This window comes from Pygocentrus nattereri, chromosome 17, assembly GCF_015220715.1.
Source record: "Pygocentrus nattereri isolate fPygNat1 chromosome 17, fPygNat1.pri, whole genome shotgun sequence".
Taxonomy (NCBI): domain Eukaryota; kingdom Metazoa; phylum Chordata; class Actinopteri; order Characiformes; family Serrasalmidae; genus Pygocentrus; species Pygocentrus nattereri.
The window spans coordinates 32,951,745-32,962,324 of NC_051227.1; positions in this window are offsets into that span (position 1 = coordinate 32,951,745).

The following is a 10,580-nucleotide window of genomic DNA, read 5'->3' on the forward strand; positions in this document are numbered from 1 at the left end:
TCTTAGAAATACTGTTGTGGGAGGGGCTGAATTAGGTTCTACTCCACCCCTGGACTAATCGAAGAATGATTAGGAGTCGGTTTTAGGCCCAAGTCCACCCCCTGGGCTTTGTAGTAGCAGTACTAGTAGTAGTAGTAATAGAATCAAATGCACACTTATAGCCCATGTATTCAATCTGGGGCTGGATTCTCACAGCTTCATGGAGGTAACAAATGAACCTCTTAACCTAGGACTGCTCTGTGACTGGCTAGCAACCTTCCTCTTGCCTCATTCTCAGAAAAACAATAAGATATAAGGTAAGGTCGAGGTGGTGAACTATTGGGCTAAATTTTAAAGGAAAGGTAAACCCACTCCACCCCCCACCCCCCCACACCCCCCATTAGAGGGCTGATTTGTGCTACGTGTTGAACTCAGTCAGATTTCTTGCTCTAAAATGGGTGATAACGGGAAAGATTTCTGTACTGCTTTTTGCACCATCCATGATTCAGCCATCAAAAATCAATAAAAACAACCTGAATACTCTCAAAACTGAAAAAAAAAAACTGGTTACCCTTCGTGACCAAGTTATAGTTTGCTTCTTTTCAAATTTTCCATACAACGTAAATGGAGCAGCAGCTGCATGACAAAAAGACTAGAATAATGCTGCTGTCTGAACAAAACCTTGTACCTCCATTTTCATTGTTTTACAGAATACATACCAGCTTCCCTTCACAATATGCTAAAATATCATGATGAATGGACCAATTAAAAAGATTAAAAAAAAACAAAAAACAAAACATGAAAAAACTCGAGCTCCCTTAACTTCCATTCAGAGTTTTGCCTTCTCCTGTAAAGTTACAATTTCAGAAATATGTGGTTTTATTCCAACAGCAGTGATAAGAAGCTAACAAATAAGAAGCTAACTTCAGCTTTGTCTAGCTTGGATGATGGATAAGCCAAGCTGTTTGAAGTGGTGAGCAGAAAGAGCAAACATTAGCTGGAAGATGCATTATCCTCACATTTATCTCCTGTTTGGGAACAATTCAGTTCCCCAGTTGATTGCGATTATGATGGGCAAAGACTGGTTGACTGAATGGTGACATTGTGCCGGCACTGCACACGTATCAAATACCAATGCTAACACCCCAACTATGCTAACTCATTTGTAAAGACAATGACCCAAATGTGTCAGTTACTGGATCAAGGAGAATCTGAGAGATTCTGAATGGGCAAAACAAATAACTCCACAGTGATATTTATAGCTTCTAACTTGAACCTCTAGTCAGTTGTAAAGAGTCCAGGATTCTGCAGTTATAGAGGAGAGAGTGAGCCAAATGTTAAAATCATCTCCAACTATAAATTACCTTGTAAGAGCTCAGAGCCAGAATAACGCCAAACACATGCGCAGCATGTAATATACATCCTGGACTTTTGATAATGTTTTTGTTTATTATATGTCTTCTAAGAAAATTAGTTGTCAATTATCCCTTCAGCAAGCACTGTTGTGGGAATTTTTTGGGGAAACACATACATAGTTCTCTTTTATTTCTGAAAATTAATCATACTGTGATGCAAATAAAGCAATATTTACATATCATATTGTATCATTATACCCCCTAATGCACACAGACCAGTACAGAGCTTTAAAGCTGAAGCAGCAATGCAACAAAGTTTTTAACTTTAAGCAGCAATGTGCCCTTGACCACTTTGTGGTAGATGTGTAATCACTTTAGATAGAAATATTTTTCTTCAAATACTGAGTATAGTTTTCTACCTAGATACCCAGCACACAATGAGCTATTAATACTCTTCATATTCAGTCCATCAAAACTGCTTGCTCATGCTCTTTATGCAGCACCATGGCCAACATTATATGATGACGCATCAACCACAAATCAGAGTTAAAAGGCACATTGCTGCTTCAGCTGCAGAGCTCCATACTGATCTCTTCTTAAGTTTTCTCTTTTACAAACACATTCAGTTGAACTGCTGCGGCTGCAGAAGCAAACAGCAGTGTTGACTCAAAAAGTCTATATAAATCCTTGAAAATATAAAAACAGGACTTGAGCAGAAGGCTCAGCTTAAGTTCACATTAGCCTTAATAAAAAATCCTGATACAGCAAAAGAGAAACATGCCATATTGCAGAGTATATTGAAAACAAGCAATAAAACCTATTAACAGAGACAGAAGATAAAGCAAGTTGAACCAACAGACCATGAGTGATGTAGATTTCATGCTTCTATTGAATGGATTATGCTTCTGCAAATAAAGGCAGACCATTATCTTGGGTGAATAGAGGCATTCACAGCTGTAAAAAACAAGAGGTTCCTAGATGGTTCTTAGCCTGGGTTATAGGATAAACCTGACTGGCATAGAAACTTCACATTGTGTAGAGGTTCTTTCCATATCATGCAAAAACTAAATTTTCTCACTTGTTTAAAGAGGAAGAGTTTATGTAGCATGTAAACACTGTAAAAGTTTCAGAAAACAACTCATTTGCATATATTCGCCTATATCCGTTAAGGCCCGCCCTTTCACACTCAAGTAAGGAGTAGTGTTTCAGCCTGGACTGCTTTTTGATTGAGGCACAATACAAGACAGCCAATCAAAAGAGCTCCTTCACACTTACCACACTTAAAAGCATAGCAACAAAACAGCCTGTTCCATTGTAAGTGATGGAGTGGTAGTAAACTACATATATGATATAGATATGGATTACGTTTATGGTTTTATGTACCAAAAACAAACATCTTTCAAGGAAAAAATAAATTGTAAGATGTGGGGCCTTTTAAAATTAACTGATTTAATCATTTTCAAAAAATTGTTTTTTAAATGACCATCCATTATGCCATTCTGCTGGTTCTTCTATGGCATCATTCCAAAGAGCCTGTCATTTCACCTTTTTTATATACATTTTTTAGAATGGATTCAGGTTTAGCAGGACAGCTTGTAGGATATATTATGTTATGGGGCACCTCACATGCTATATGTGTATGCCATTTAAGACTGCGATATTGATTCTTCTTTTCTTCTCCCCCAAGATATTGCCTAGCACAAGAACATGAACAGTGCTACAAGGACACAGAATAAAAGAGCTTGCCCAGAGCTCATAAAAGGGAAAAAAAATAAATAAATTTCATCTTCTCTGCCAGGCCTTCAACAACCACTCCATTTTCTCCAAGCTTCCTCTCTAAATTAATTCAGATTCTCTTTTATACATTTCATGAACAAACAAGATTGCTGAATATTTGTAGTACATGCAGTATGACAAGATGCATAATATGAAATTCTACTCTGTATTGCTTAGTCTCTCTTATGAAGGTCTTTTCGATTTGAAAGCCAGCAGCAGGATGCTGGGTCTCAACTGGATCCCTGTAATTGGGCCATTCTGTTTGCTCTGTGATATGCCTCACTCATAAACAAATGTGCATGAGGGCCAGTCCCTCTGTGAAGGTAAGCCTGTTTCCCCCTGAGTGATCACAGACGTGCCATTTCACCTTTCTAGAGGGAAAAACCATTAAAATTGGTGCCAATGAGGCTTCGGAGAAATGCAATTGCCCAATCCTGCATCAAGTCATACACAGCAGCGCAGTCAAACAAAGACATTAATGGCCCGCTAACAGCCACGGAGGCCAATTACTCGTGGCTCTGAAAGCAGGCTAAAAATTTCCGGTCAAGTCACATAGTTAGTAGAATCGTACAATCCTCATAAAATCCTTAACTCAATTTCCTGTATCCTCTCCACGTGTGCCTGGGAGACATAGCCACCTGAACCAGCTGCAGTGACCCACACGCAAGACGTCACAGCTAATGCACTATTCATAAGTCTTAAGTTATTCATTAGACAAGGCTGGGCACCATCCTGTTCTATAGGCATGGAGGATCATGAATATTAACTGGAAGGGCTTTGTATTTAAACATGATGAGGAATAAATTGGTCAAAGTAAATGCCAAACAAATAGCAAGCCACACTACTTACAGAGCACTGAAGCCTCCTGCCTCCCTGCTGTTATACGGAAGAGTGACCTTTCCAACAGAGGGGTCACCTTCATTTGTCCTGTTCAGTTCAGATATCAAGAATGAAGCACGCTTGACGTGCATTCCGCCTGGAGAAATATGTGCAATCTTATATAAGAGCCATTAAAATAGTCACAATGATATTTACATTTACATTTACAGCATTTAGCAGACGCTCTTATCCAGAGCGACTTAAAAGAAGTGCTTTGTCTATCTAGAGAACGTATCTTTGCTAGTTACCAATAGGTTAGAGAAAAAGACAGTCCTGAGCTCAGATACTGCTAGATACAAAATTCACTGTAGATACCGAGAGACAAAAGAACAGAGTTGAACACAGAACTCGGTGCTGTACAATACAATACTATACAGTAAACTACAATACACAGTGCATTCAACAATAAAGTAAACTACAATACACAGTGCAATACAATAAAATATAAGTGCAGCACAATATATTGATATGAATATCCTCCACAGAGAACACACTTCTGGACATTTTAATGTACAACTGCTGCTCAGTTGCTAAATTAAACATATTGGGAAAAATGAAAAATTAAAATGTGGCCTGAGAGAGAGACAGTTTTTGAAGAGTCTATGCTCCTCCTCTGACTTCATGCAGCTGTACCTTATCAGAGGAGGAGCATCACACATCATGTGCTCGGGGACAGGCAGATGCTTCACCTCTCCACCACTATAATCAATATCCAATAATAATAAAAAAGTTCCGTTTTCAAATTACCTCAGATGGAGGAACTGCACTCCACTGGTCTTGAGAACAATTTCAGAGTCCACCTTCCTGCAAGACAGAGACAAGACCAAGTTCAAATGGTGACTCAGTTTCAACAAAACCCAGATTTAATTTGTGTTTTTTTTCCCCTGATGTTGAACTCAACAAATGAACAGAAACTGCACCAAAATCTGCAGAAAAATGCCAGATTTAAGTTTGTTCTATGAAAAGAATGCGTCACTTCATTAAATAATTACTGAAGCACTTTTGAACAGAGGAAACATAATGCAGTATTATTTACAAAATTTTAGTAATGTAAACATCTGTACAATGAAACATGAATGTTATTATATAATATGCAAGCATGTCTCAACATAATCTGCATTTCCCTGTTCTTAGAAGAACCCGTTTACTCAAAATCCACTGAAGTGTGTGTATAATGTTTCTTGTATGATTTCCAAAAAAGCACTGCTAGTACAAAGGGACACCCTGAAGCAGCTGCACAGACTAAGGTCATCATGCCCAACACCAAACATCAAGGCTGTGGAGCAGTGGAATTGCATTCTGTGGAGCAGTGGTCCCCAATTCCTGGTCATGGACAACCACCCTGCCCATTTTCATGCTTTCCTTGCTCTCAACACAGCTAAACCAACTAATCACTTAATTGATGGAGCATCATCCAGGGTGGAGCGGAATTCGTGATCTAATACCATTCATCCAAAATCAGTACCTGATCTCACTAACACTCTTATAGTTGAATGTACTTAAGCCTTCACAGCAAAGTTCCATCATCTAGTCTAAAGCCATCGCTGAAGAGTAGATGCTGTTACAGCAGCAAATGAGGGACAAATTCCCTACTAATAAGCTTGATTTTAGAAGAAACACTGGATAAGCAGGTGTCCACAAACATGCTGTATGTGCAGAGCATGAGGAGAAATAACTCCAGTATTACTTACAGGGATGTATAATGTATATGATACATAATATACACTGTTTTACCTTATAGCCACAGTGGTTATTAAACATAAACAATATTTAATAATCAACAACTTTTTTCAGTATAATCTCTATCCGCACATCTATCAATAAATGGTTGATTATCACAGATAACACCATCCCTGACCAGAAAATCCACTCATTCAAAACATTTAAAGCACTGTGTGAATAAGAAAGTGTGTGAACGTTATGATCAGTGGGAACTGTCCGTATGATGCAGATCAAGTTGAATCACATTTAAAGACTGAGGTCAAAACCCAAGTACTGTGCAAAGAGACAGACAGCATACGTCATTTATATAATTTCTAGTCAAAATGGCCATTCAATACAACACTTTTTTTCAGTGCCACAGAAAAGCAGAAAAAAATACATTCAACAGAAAAACAACAACTAAATGAATTTTTCAATATTCAGTCTGACCTTTCGGTTTTATTGCAGCTTCCATTCTTTTCAGGAAAATTACTTTCAGGTAATTGATTTCATTTAATTAAGAAATCTACAGGGATATTTTTACACACCTACAGTCTTACTAGTTGATTGCATTTTCCGTTTCCTTTTTCTTTTCTCAGTAACAGCTTCTGGGCAGCTACACTTTCCTTTAGCAAAGCACTGCTAGTGCTAAAGGAAAGTGCTAGTGCTAGGGAGGATTTTTCAGATTGTTTTTGAATCAAAATCAAGAGTGGAGCTTGATTTTCTTTCCTCTCTCTCAAAGATGAAGACTTGAAGTGTTTATCTGATGATGACAGTTTTGGTGGTCTTGCACAGTTGTGAGCAGTCCCATTTTCTCTGTATCTTTTAATCATTTTTTTCAACTCCAGATTTAGAAATGCATTATCTTACATCAATTCTCCTTTGAAATGTTTCGTGAAAAATGAAAAAGTTGTACTTCTTGGCCATTCTGACAGGAAACAAAATAAAGGAAAGGTGGTCTCTGACTTGCACAGTACTAACTCTGAAGAGACAGTAGTGAAAATACTAAACAACAAAATATTGGCATCGTGTTTACTTGTGTCATTTAATAGCTGGTACAGGTGTGTTTTTCTCTATACAGCAGCTGCGGCAACACTTAAGCATTTAGCTTTCATAACACTTCAATTCCCTGACGAGATCCCACATCACATATACAGCAGCAGCACAGGCGGACATTAACGAAGTGGTGTGACAGCACTTTTATCCCACAGGCTCTAAAATCGTTGCAGCATCATTTTCCCCTCACACAAACGGTTATTGATGTCGAGTCATTCTGTGGTAATGTTCATGAGAACAGCCTGACACTGCAGTTTACATGCTGCTCTACAGCACAGCAGCCTCGCTTTAAAAGGCCTAAGAGGCGCGCCATACATCATGTCACAAGAGTGCGTGTGTGGAAGCCTGACTATTAAGGAGGGAAAAAAACTTTCAAAGCCTGCAGACGGTGATTTGGGGGTCCCTTAGTGAGAGCCCCCTGCCTCATAAACAGCACCATCTTATTTTACTGGCCAGATTTTGGTGCAGCAAGAGGCTCAGTGGGTACATTCAGTGTCACAGCTGCAATTATACAGCAGCTTAACAGCTTGAACAATAAAATAGCCTGTTCGCCATTTATCACCCACCCCTTCAGTCACAAAAAAAAAAAAAGCGGCATTGACAGACACATACAAATCTCAAAAGAGGCTGATATTTCTCAGTGAGGCTGCACATCTAAAGCTGAACAAATCCAGCCTAACAAACAAAAGTGGTAGATACAGGCTAACTGGAGCGTGGGTGTAACAGGCACTGCAAGTTGGAAAGACTGTGTTGAGGCTGAGGTGTGTGAACTGCAGCTGTATAAGACTGAGCAATACTTCTCAGAAGGCTGAGAAAACAAGGAAAATCACAATTTGACACTGTCATACTGTGTAATTGAAAGAAACCAGAATGTATCAAACTATGGTGCTTCAAAATGTACCAGCAGAAGGAGAGGCATAGGCATGTGTCCACTCATCAACACCATGTGGCAATGCCTGGTCAGAAAACAAATGGTCAAGGCAAATGCTTATTTGCCCACAATTTGACCAACCAACGCTCTGCACAAATATAATGCATTATCAGACCGTCACTTGCATGGTGGTAAATTAGAATGTCAGCACCGTTTCCAAACTGCGTAGTTTTGATTAGCTGGAACTGCTTAGCCCTGCTCGGCAGACAGGGGGCCTCAAGTCAGCGAGTCTCACGTTGCATGTTGACTGATTTACAACTGGTTTTGGACTTGTCTGTAACTGACTCATCACTATGACTCATGAGTGCATGTGTGTACATATTTCTATATCGTGGTCTATTTACACAAAGTTAGGTTAGTTCCATCATTTATGTAGGAATAGACGCTCCCAAAATGCTATGCTGTTACACTGACGTTGAACCATATGATTGCACTGGGTCGGCATATCCAACAAGTCAAAACAAGCTCAAACCAAGTGCATGCTGTGCCCTGATTGGTGCGCTTGCTTCACGCTTTTGTTTTAACATTATGTTTTTATACACTCAAAAGCAACAACAGATTTTGCATAATGTAGTGGAGCAAAAAGTAATATATTTGAAATGTAGTGGAGTGAAAGTAAAACAACCAGATTCTCAACATCATGTAGCAACTCAATATGAATAATATACATATTTTGATAAAAACTGTGTTAAGTACACTACAGTATCTTATTAGATTGATAAGAACCTTATGCAAGCTCACAACAGTAACTGACACATTTGTGGGTGGAGCATGACTAGGTCAGTTCAAGTACTTCAGCCTGGGCATAAATGTGTGTCCATTTATCAGTATGACCTTTAACTCACGTTTTGCATTTTACAGGCGTTATCTGCATAATCATATTCCATGTTCAGATGTTTTTGACACTGTCCTTTTGTCATTCGGTTGAACTGGACAGATTTTACTGTAAAAAGAAGGTGGAGGATATGAGATTTAGCAGCATGTCAGTAGGGAGGATCACGCTTCATCTGTCCATGACAGGCTTGGACAGCAGGGCGCATGACCAGCCAACCCTCTATACGCCTGCCTGTCCACAGGAGCCATCTGCTGGGCCGGCTGGCCTCGCAACCCTGCAGTCACAGGCCTGCCAGCCACAGGCCTCTCCCCTTCTGTTCAAACCCCCCCCCCCCCCCCCCCCCCCCCCCCCCCCCTCCTCCCTTTATTTGCAATGAATCCCGCCGTCTATGTTCCAGCAACGGTCAAAGGAAAGCAGGGACAAATCAAAAACTGCCCAAGCAAGGAAAGCAGCCCTTCAATTGCTAGTGTCAGTAAGAAACAGCCAAATTGCCCAACAGGGAAGGCTTACATTTGAATGCAGTGAGCAGTGCCTCGCCCTTGGGACTGCACCTGGATTGTTCTGTCACAGGAAAGACTTACAGGGCTAAAGCAAAATGCTTAATTGCAGCTTCTGATTTGTTTGGCTTCTTATTCATCAACTGAAGTTGGCTTAGTCAGAGCTTGAGGTCCACACAGTGATAGCAAAACGAAAAGCCAATTTAGTGTACCATTCAGTGTGAACTACCCAATACACTATACTGTCAAAAGTATTTGCTCGTCTGATATGAACTTGAGGGCCATCTCATTCTTAATCCATAGAGTTAAATATAATGTTGGCCCACCCTTTGCAGTTTCAACTCTTCTGGGAAGGCTTTCTACAAGGTTTAGGAGTGTGTTTATGGGATTTGTTGACCATTCTCCCAGAAGCACATCTGTGAGGTCAGACACTGACATTGGATGAGAAGGTCTGGCTCACTCCAATTCATCCCAAAGGTGTTCTATCAGGTTGAGGTCAGGACTCTGTGCAGGCCAGTTAAGTTCTTCCATACCAAACTGGCTCATCCATGTCTTGTGCCTATGTGTCTATGTACCTTGCTTCATGCACTGGGGCGCAGTCATGTTGGAACAGGAAGGGGCCGTGCCCAAACTGTTCCCACAAAGTTGGGAGCATGAAACTGTCCAAAATCTCTTGGTCTGCTGAAGCATTAAGAGTTCCTTTCACTGGAACAAAGGGGCTGAGCCCAACTCCTGAAAAACAACCCCACATCATAATCCCCCCTCCACCAAACTTTACACTTGGCACAATGCAGTCAAACAGGTACCATTCTCCAGGCAACCGCCAAACCCAGACTTGTCCATCAGATTGCCAGACGGAGAAGCATGATTCATCACTCCAGAGAACATGTCTCCACTGCTCTAGAGTCCAGTGGTGGAGTGCTGTACACCACCACTCATTCGATGCATTGGTGATGTAAAGCTTGGATGCAGCTGCTCAGCCATGGAAACCCATTCCATGAAGCTGTTCTTCAAATCAAATCAAATCAAATTTATTTATATAGCGCCTTTTACAACTGATGTTGTCACAAAGCAGCTTTACAAAAATGGGAATCACAGCACAGAGAATCAGACAAAACACTGAACATAATATACAGTTCTTGAGCTAATCTGAAGGCCACATGAAGTTTGGAGGTCTGTAGTGATTGGCTCTGCAGAAAGTTGGTGACCTCTGCGCACTATGTGCCTCAGCATCTGCTGATTATAGTCTTTAAAAGCTGGATTCCAACACCATGTGGTCATTTCACGTCACACACTTGATTCATCTTAGTAGTTAATGATTAGGGGCTGGTGTGTCAGTGAAATCGCCAAACTGTACTGGCCCAAACGAAAGTATTAAGACATATTGTACTTCCATAAGCCAGTAAACCAATCTTCTACCCATTATTTCCAGGTTAAAAGTGAGGGGGCTCCTTTTATGACCCGTCTTGACCGAGTGTGAATGTAAAGCTGAGTCCACCTGCCTCCCAGTCAAATCCGAGCAAAATGTTCTCCTCACCTCGGAACGTGTCCATGCCAAGGACCGCTTTTGT